The sequence below is a fragment of the Mirounga angustirostris genome, unplaced genomic scaffold, assembly GCF_029215605.1.
Source record: "Mirounga angustirostris isolate CCGP_5_RB_7025 unplaced genomic scaffold, mMirAng1.0.hap1 SCAF_1, whole genome shotgun sequence".
Classification (NCBI taxonomy): domain Eukaryota; kingdom Metazoa; phylum Chordata; class Mammalia; order Carnivora; family Phocidae; genus Mirounga; species Mirounga angustirostris.
The window spans coordinates 138904203-138911135 of record NW_026991709.1 but is presented as its reverse complement, the minus strand read 5'-3'; positions in this window follow the sequence as shown (position 1 = coordinate 138911135).

Sequence of the window (6933 nt, the reverse complement as noted above, 5' to 3'; positions counted from 1 at the left end):
AAATATGTTTTTATAAGACAGAAAGGCCAACTACCTGACTTCAGACTCCTGTTATTCTAATGCTAAAGTAATTCCTGTGGTTTCTTCTTTTCAGACAGTCCTTAAATTCGAAGTACTCGTATTACTTGCTGGATTTGGAAAATTCATTTTAAAACTATGATATGGCGTTATAAATTGTGAGCTCTAAGCAAACAAGACCCCTTATACCGAATAATGGTATATTTGAAATGGGAGTATTTTAATGGGGGGCCTATGGACCTTAAGAAAGAGAATGAGAACTGGAGGAGTGAAGATGATGGAAGGGCCTCTCCCTGGGATGGAGAACATGGAGAAGCGCAGGGTGGGGGAGGGAGAGCGCTGGAGTCTGGGTGGCTAGGAATCGTGTCAGAACATGCCTCTCTGTTGCTCAAGTAAGTGTAAAAGAGAAGTCCTTCCCACAGCTTTCTGAACTCTGTACCATGTGGCCCAGCTTCTCCCGCTCACCTCCTGCCTCCTTCTCTTTCATCCTGTCGCGTCAGCCTGGCTGTTTCTGGAACACACTTCCACCCCTGGGCTTCAGCACCTGCCCCTCCCTAATCCTGGAATTCTCTCCCCCACCTCGTGACTCATTGTCTCCCTTTCTTCAAGTTCTACTCAAATGCCCGCATATCTAAGGGGCCTTTCCCGAGCACCACGAAGGAAGGAACACACCTTCTCCCGCTCAGCACCCTTTCTCTCCTTTAGCTGCCTTGGGTTTCCTCATACCCTTACCACCTCTTGGTTCGCAACCGTCCCGGGAGCTTCTCAAGTGACACCTGCAACTGGCCCTGTACATGGAGGGCAGGGAGAGGCAGAAGAAAGAGGCCGGCCACTCCAGGTAGGCAGCTGGTGGGTCTAACAGCAAAGGAACTTCCCTATGAAGCGGTCTTGGACGGCAGCAATGCGAATGGATCTCCACACCCACCCGCCAAACTTGAACAGTTCATAGAGAGGCCTCAGCTGGGTTCAGTCACATATACCATGCGGGAGTTCTGACCACCACTTTGCTGTCTCGAGGCTGTGTCCTTGGGGCAGCCTCTGGGAGTGGTCAAATGCCAGCAGAACCCACATTCCAAGGACAGGGGTGGGGGTAAGAGCCTCCGAGTGCCTGGGTCCAGCTCATGGGTCAATCAGCTACCACGTCCTCTCAGTGGTCTTGCCAACACCACCACCCAGTGTCTCTTTATGTCTATATGTTCCCCTCATGGAAACTTCAGACGGAGAGGAGAGAATATTCCTCATTGGTACTCTATCTCCAGCACCTAGAATTGGCTCATGGTAGACGCTCCATCAGCAGTTCTCGCATGAACAGATGAAATCAGTGTGAGACATGCTGAATTAGATCAGTTACATGTCGGCGGGGGTCCCCACAAGCAGATGGATCATACGGGTTCATTAGGGAAGTCTGGGCTGTAGATTGGGAATCAGCAGCATATGGCGTGAAATGGATGAGATCAGGCAGTGAGGAGGGAGAGAAGGGAAAAGCCAAGGATGCGTCCCTGAGAACACCAATCTTGAGCTCCAGGTAAAGGAGAATGGATCTAAGAAGGGAATAACTTAGAAAGAGTAGTGAGATATTGAAAATCAAAGCTGGGGAGGAGAGGTATCCTGGAAGTGAGCTCCAGAGGGTGTTCCAATGAGGGAATGGCAGTGTCAGAGGCTGCCGAGTGAGACTGGGTCCTTGGAGCAGGGTCCTCAGAATGGTGAGGGGAGAAGCCAGATGGCAACGAGCTGAGGATTGAATTGGAGATGAGATGGGGACAGTAGAAGCAGGAGTGAAAGAACAGAATTAGTTGAGGAGTAACAGAAGCCTATTTGAATGAAGATGGCGGACTGAATTTGTCTGTTGATGGAGTGAAACCCAGAAGTGGAGGGAGAAGACGGATTTGAGGCTAAAGATGGAGATCTGACCACAGTAGGTGGGAAAGCACCTCTTCTATTGTTGAGGAGAGGAGGAAGGAGTAGGCACGGAGGTAAGCGACACTGAGGTGGGATTTAGGCAGTGGGGCAACAATGGAGGACTTCCTGCCTGAGAAGCACGCTGACTCTGTCTCTCTCAGTAAAAGAAGAGGTAATGTGACCTGCTGACCAAAGGGAAAAAGTGATGGATGGATTTCTAAAGAGACTATCGAGTTTGAAATCCCAGCTCCAGGGCATGGGATGGCATGGTGCCTAGGGAAATCTTCCGAGGATGTCTGGAGGTGGCCAAGGCCAGCTGGGACTAGAGACCACGATTTTTTTTTTTTAAGATTTTATTTATTCATCAGAGAAAGAGGAGAACACAAGCAGGGGGAATGGCAGGCAGAGGGAGAGGGAGAAGCAGGCTCCCCGCAGAGCAGGGGATGCCTGATGTGGGGCTCGATCCCAGGACCCTGGGATCATGACCTGAGCCGAAGACAGTCACTTAACCAACTGAGCCCCCCCCCCAGGTGCCCTGGAGACCATGATTCTTGTAACAAGACCAGTGTTTTGTATTGATGCTTCCCAATCTTGGTATGCATAGGAATCACCTGGGGACCTTGTTAAACTACAGATTTGGACTCAGTGGGCCTGGGGCAGGGCTGACATTCTGCAGTTACCACAAGAACCAAGGTGAGGCTGATGCTGAGGACCTTTTTTTTTTTTTAAAGATTTTATTTATTTGACAGAGAGAGACACAGTGAGAGAGGGAATACAAGCAGGGGGAGCAGGAGAGGGAGAAGCAGGCTTCCCGCAGAGCAGGGAGCCCAATGTGGGGCTGGATCCCAGGACCCTGGGATCATGACCTGAGCCAAAGGCAGACGCTTAACCGACTGAGCCCCCCAGGCGCCCCTGATGCTGAGGACCTTTGAGTGAAAGGTGGTTGGGGGCTTTTTTTCCAGCCATGCTTAGCAGCCCCGGGGTCACAGAGGACCAGTGGAGAGTGGATGCCAGGACTGGAGCTCTGCCAGGTGAGCTCCATAGAAGGAAAAGGGGGAAAGGAAAGCTGAGGAGGTTAAGAGAAGCCGTCAGCCAGGGGCTACACGTCCGATGTGGAGAAGGACTCTGAAGAAGGAAGCAGGCATCTGAGGGGTGGAAGTAAAGAGCTCACAGAACTGAAGGTAGCTCGAGTTGTTAGATTTTCTCGGCAAGACAGATAAAAAACAGTGATGTAGTTTCCAGAGGCTGATATACAAGTGCACCTAACATTGCCATACACTGGAGGAAAAATACTACTACCCACAATCAGTTCATAGTACTTTCTAAACACACAAAAGTTAAACCAAGTGCATTAAAATTCCTATCCTCTTTCCTTTTAAATAAATGTCTCCTCTTTCCCTGTTATCTTTGCTTTGGATTTTACATTTCTACTAGGCAGACATTTTACTTGGGGATTTACATTTACACAGCCCAACATTGCAGAGGGAGCTTGGCCGATCAGCATATTCAAATACTTTAGTTCTGGGCAACAACATGGACTTAAATGATCCATGAATCTAATCATTCTTCATCAGGAAAACCTGTTACCAGCTTTCTCTGTAAAACAGCATAATTCCATTATTTCACAGTTTATTTTTCTTTGGAATAGGGCGTCACCTACATTCTTAGAAACCTGACTCTGTTCAGTAAAAGGCTGCAATAATGTGGCAAGCCCATAGCCTAAGTATCACACTGTCCAACTATACTGTTTTTTAATAAAAAGGACCTTTCATACTCGAATGACATTAACAATCTTTAGTTGCTGCATGATGGGAATAAAAAGGTATAATGTAGGCCTCCCTTCCCTTGGTTCTATTCAGAGACTGAAATACACGTGTGTAACAGTCTTTCAAGCAACACCAGGCAGCATGTTCATTATGTATCACAATGAATGAAGTGAAGAGTTCATAAGGAACCCACCTTGAAAGGAAAGGTAAATCTAAGTCATTCAAAGCACAAAGGAGTTACCAGATTATTTTGGCTTTAGGATAATTTGAAAGCAGCTTATCCAATTAGTGTTAATCCTAATTCTGCCTTCAGTGCTGTATTTCTTTTTCAAAACCTGAAATTAATACTATGAGCAGTTGTTGGTTACCAACCAACACTCATACTGACCAATTTAATTACTGCTTTAAAATCATCATAAATGACTTCAGACATATAAAAAGGCATAAAGAATAATATATAAAATATTCTTTCATACTCCATCAGCTTTGTAGGTACTCAATGTTTGTTGAATGAATAAATGATTCTCATTTATTATTAAATGCCTTGTCTGCATATTTATAGTATCCTTGGAGTCAAGGACAATGTTTTAAATTTGTCTTCTTTTTCACGGTGCCCATATAATGATGGTTACGTGGTTGGTATTCAATAAATACTTGTAAGTTGGTTGATTATGAAAGGCTTAGTTTTCCTATGTTTGTAGCTGTCTTTAAATTTGAATCGTAATTTTGTTATTATGTGCTAACATTCTTTATTAATACATCCTGTTTTTAATGTTCGAATTAAAAATAGGGACTTGTTTAAAATCCTGATTTATAATTAGAGTAAGAATAAGTCAAAAGCTAATATTGCAAAATGGTTAAGGATAGAGTTTTCTTATTAAAAAACCGACTCCGCCTCAATTTTAAGAGTCCTCCCATGACTACTAGGGATTTCATGAAATACCGGAAAGTATTCCTACACTGCCCTGTGCATTTATTTTCTGCTTCTGCCTCTACTTCACTGTTTCAACATGGAGCTCAAGGACTGCTTGCATTAGAATTATCTGGAGTGCTTGCTGTATGGATTCCTCACCCTCACCTCAGGTTCCTCTGCATCCCAGCCAGGGCAGTGAGGGTGGGGGGTCGCGGCTTGGCACTCACATCTTTCAGCTCTGCAGATGTTTCGTAAAGAAGCTTAAGTTTGAATAAATTGTTGTTGCTGTTGCCTTAGCTCTGGTTCTCTTGTTCAGCTTCCCCTCTTACTTTTATCTTTAGATTTCTGTTCCTATTCTTTCTCTTCCACTGATCCCTTCCATACCCTACCCTGCTCCCAACTCTAGCCCTTCCCTAATTCGTCTCTCTTTTCCTTCATGGCTTCTGTGATCCATCTGCCTGCCAGGATGGAAACTTTGGAATAGTCCCTCTTACAGTTCCTCTTGCCTTCCTCACTTCTATCTCAAGAGCCAGAGTCACTGGAAATCCTTCTGTTTAAAGTGTGAGGTGCTGTAGGTCAGGGCTACCCAATGGAGCCTGTCTGCAAGAGAAGCACCTTGTGCTTGGATAATCAATGTACTAATTCCTTTTTGATAAAGTATTGCTACAATTTTATACTCTGGTGCAAGCTCCTTAACTCTTCACGGACCAACAACAAACGTTTTGTGGAAGGCACTGTTCCACTAACCACATTTTGGTTATCTATGCTACTGATACATTTTTAAAGCTTTTTTGAGGCATTATCCATCCATTTAAGTACACAAAAAGTATATTCAGAGTTGTGCAACCTTTACCACAACCTATTTTATTTTATTTAAAGATTTATTTATGTATTTGAGAGAGAGAGAGACAGACACTGGGAGAGCACAAGCAGGGGGAGAGAGAGAGAGGGAGAGAGAGAAGCAGACTCCCCGCTGAGGAGGGAGCCCCAGGTGGGGCTTGATCCCAGGACCTGGAGATCATGACCCAAGCCAAAGGCAGATGCTTAACCATCTGAGCCACTGAGGTGGCCATACCACAACCAATTTTAGAACATTGCTTCACCTCAAAAAGAAACTCAATACTTTGGCTATCACCCACCAGTCTGCCCCACCCCCCTCCCCCCCAGCAGATCACGAATCTACTTTCTATCTCTGTGTATTTTCCTGTTCTGGATATTTTATATGAATGGAATCATGTAACGTGATCTTTTGTGACTGGCTTCTTTCACTTTGCATAATATTTTTAAAGTTGATCCATGTTGTAGCATGTTAGTACTTCATGCCTTTTATGGTCAAATAATATTTCATTGTATGGATATATTTTATTTATTCATTTATCAATTGATGGACCTATGGGTAGTTTCTATCTTTTGGATATTGTGAATAATGCTGCTATGAACATTCCTGTACAAGCTTTTGTGAGGATGTATGTTTTGAATTCTCTTGGGTGTACACCAAGGAGTGGAATTGCTGAGTCAAATAGTAATTCTATGTTTAATCATTGAGGAGCTGTTAGACTGTTTTCCAAAGCAGATGGACCATTTTATGTTTCTATCAGCAGCGTATGAGGATTCTGATTTCTCCACATTCTGTCAACACTTATTGTTATCTGACTTTTTGATTACAGCCATCCTACTGGGTCTGAATCACAATGGTATCTCATTGTGATTTTAATTTGCATTTCTTTGATGACTAATGAAGATGAACATCTTTTCATCTGCTTATTGACTATCTTTGGAGAAAAAATGCAGATCCTTTGCCCCTTTAAAAATTGAGTTGTCTTTTTATTATTGGGAATTATAAGAGTTCTTTAAATATTCTGGAGACAAGTCACTTATTAGATATATGATTTGCAAAGATTTTCTCCTCTGGTTTGTCTCTTCAGTTTTGATAGTATCTTTGGCAGCACAAAAGTTAATTTTGATGAAGTCCAAATTGTCTGTTTTTCTGCTGATGCTCATGCTTTTGGTATTACATTTAAGAATTCCCTCTGGGGGCACCTGGCTGGCTCAGTCAGTTAAGCGTCTGCCTTTGACTCAGGTCATAGTCCCAGAGTCCTGGGATTGAGCCCCACATCAGGTTCCCTACTCATCGGGGAGTCTGTTTCTCTCTCTGCCCATCACCCCACTCATGCTCGCTCTCTCACTCTGTGTCTCTCTCAAATAAATAAATAAATAAAATCTTAAAAAAAAATTCCTTCCATGGCACCTGGCTAGATCAGTTGGTAGAGCATGTGACTCTTGATCTTGGGATTGTGAGTTGGAGCCCCACATTGGGTATAAAAATTACTTAAAAAT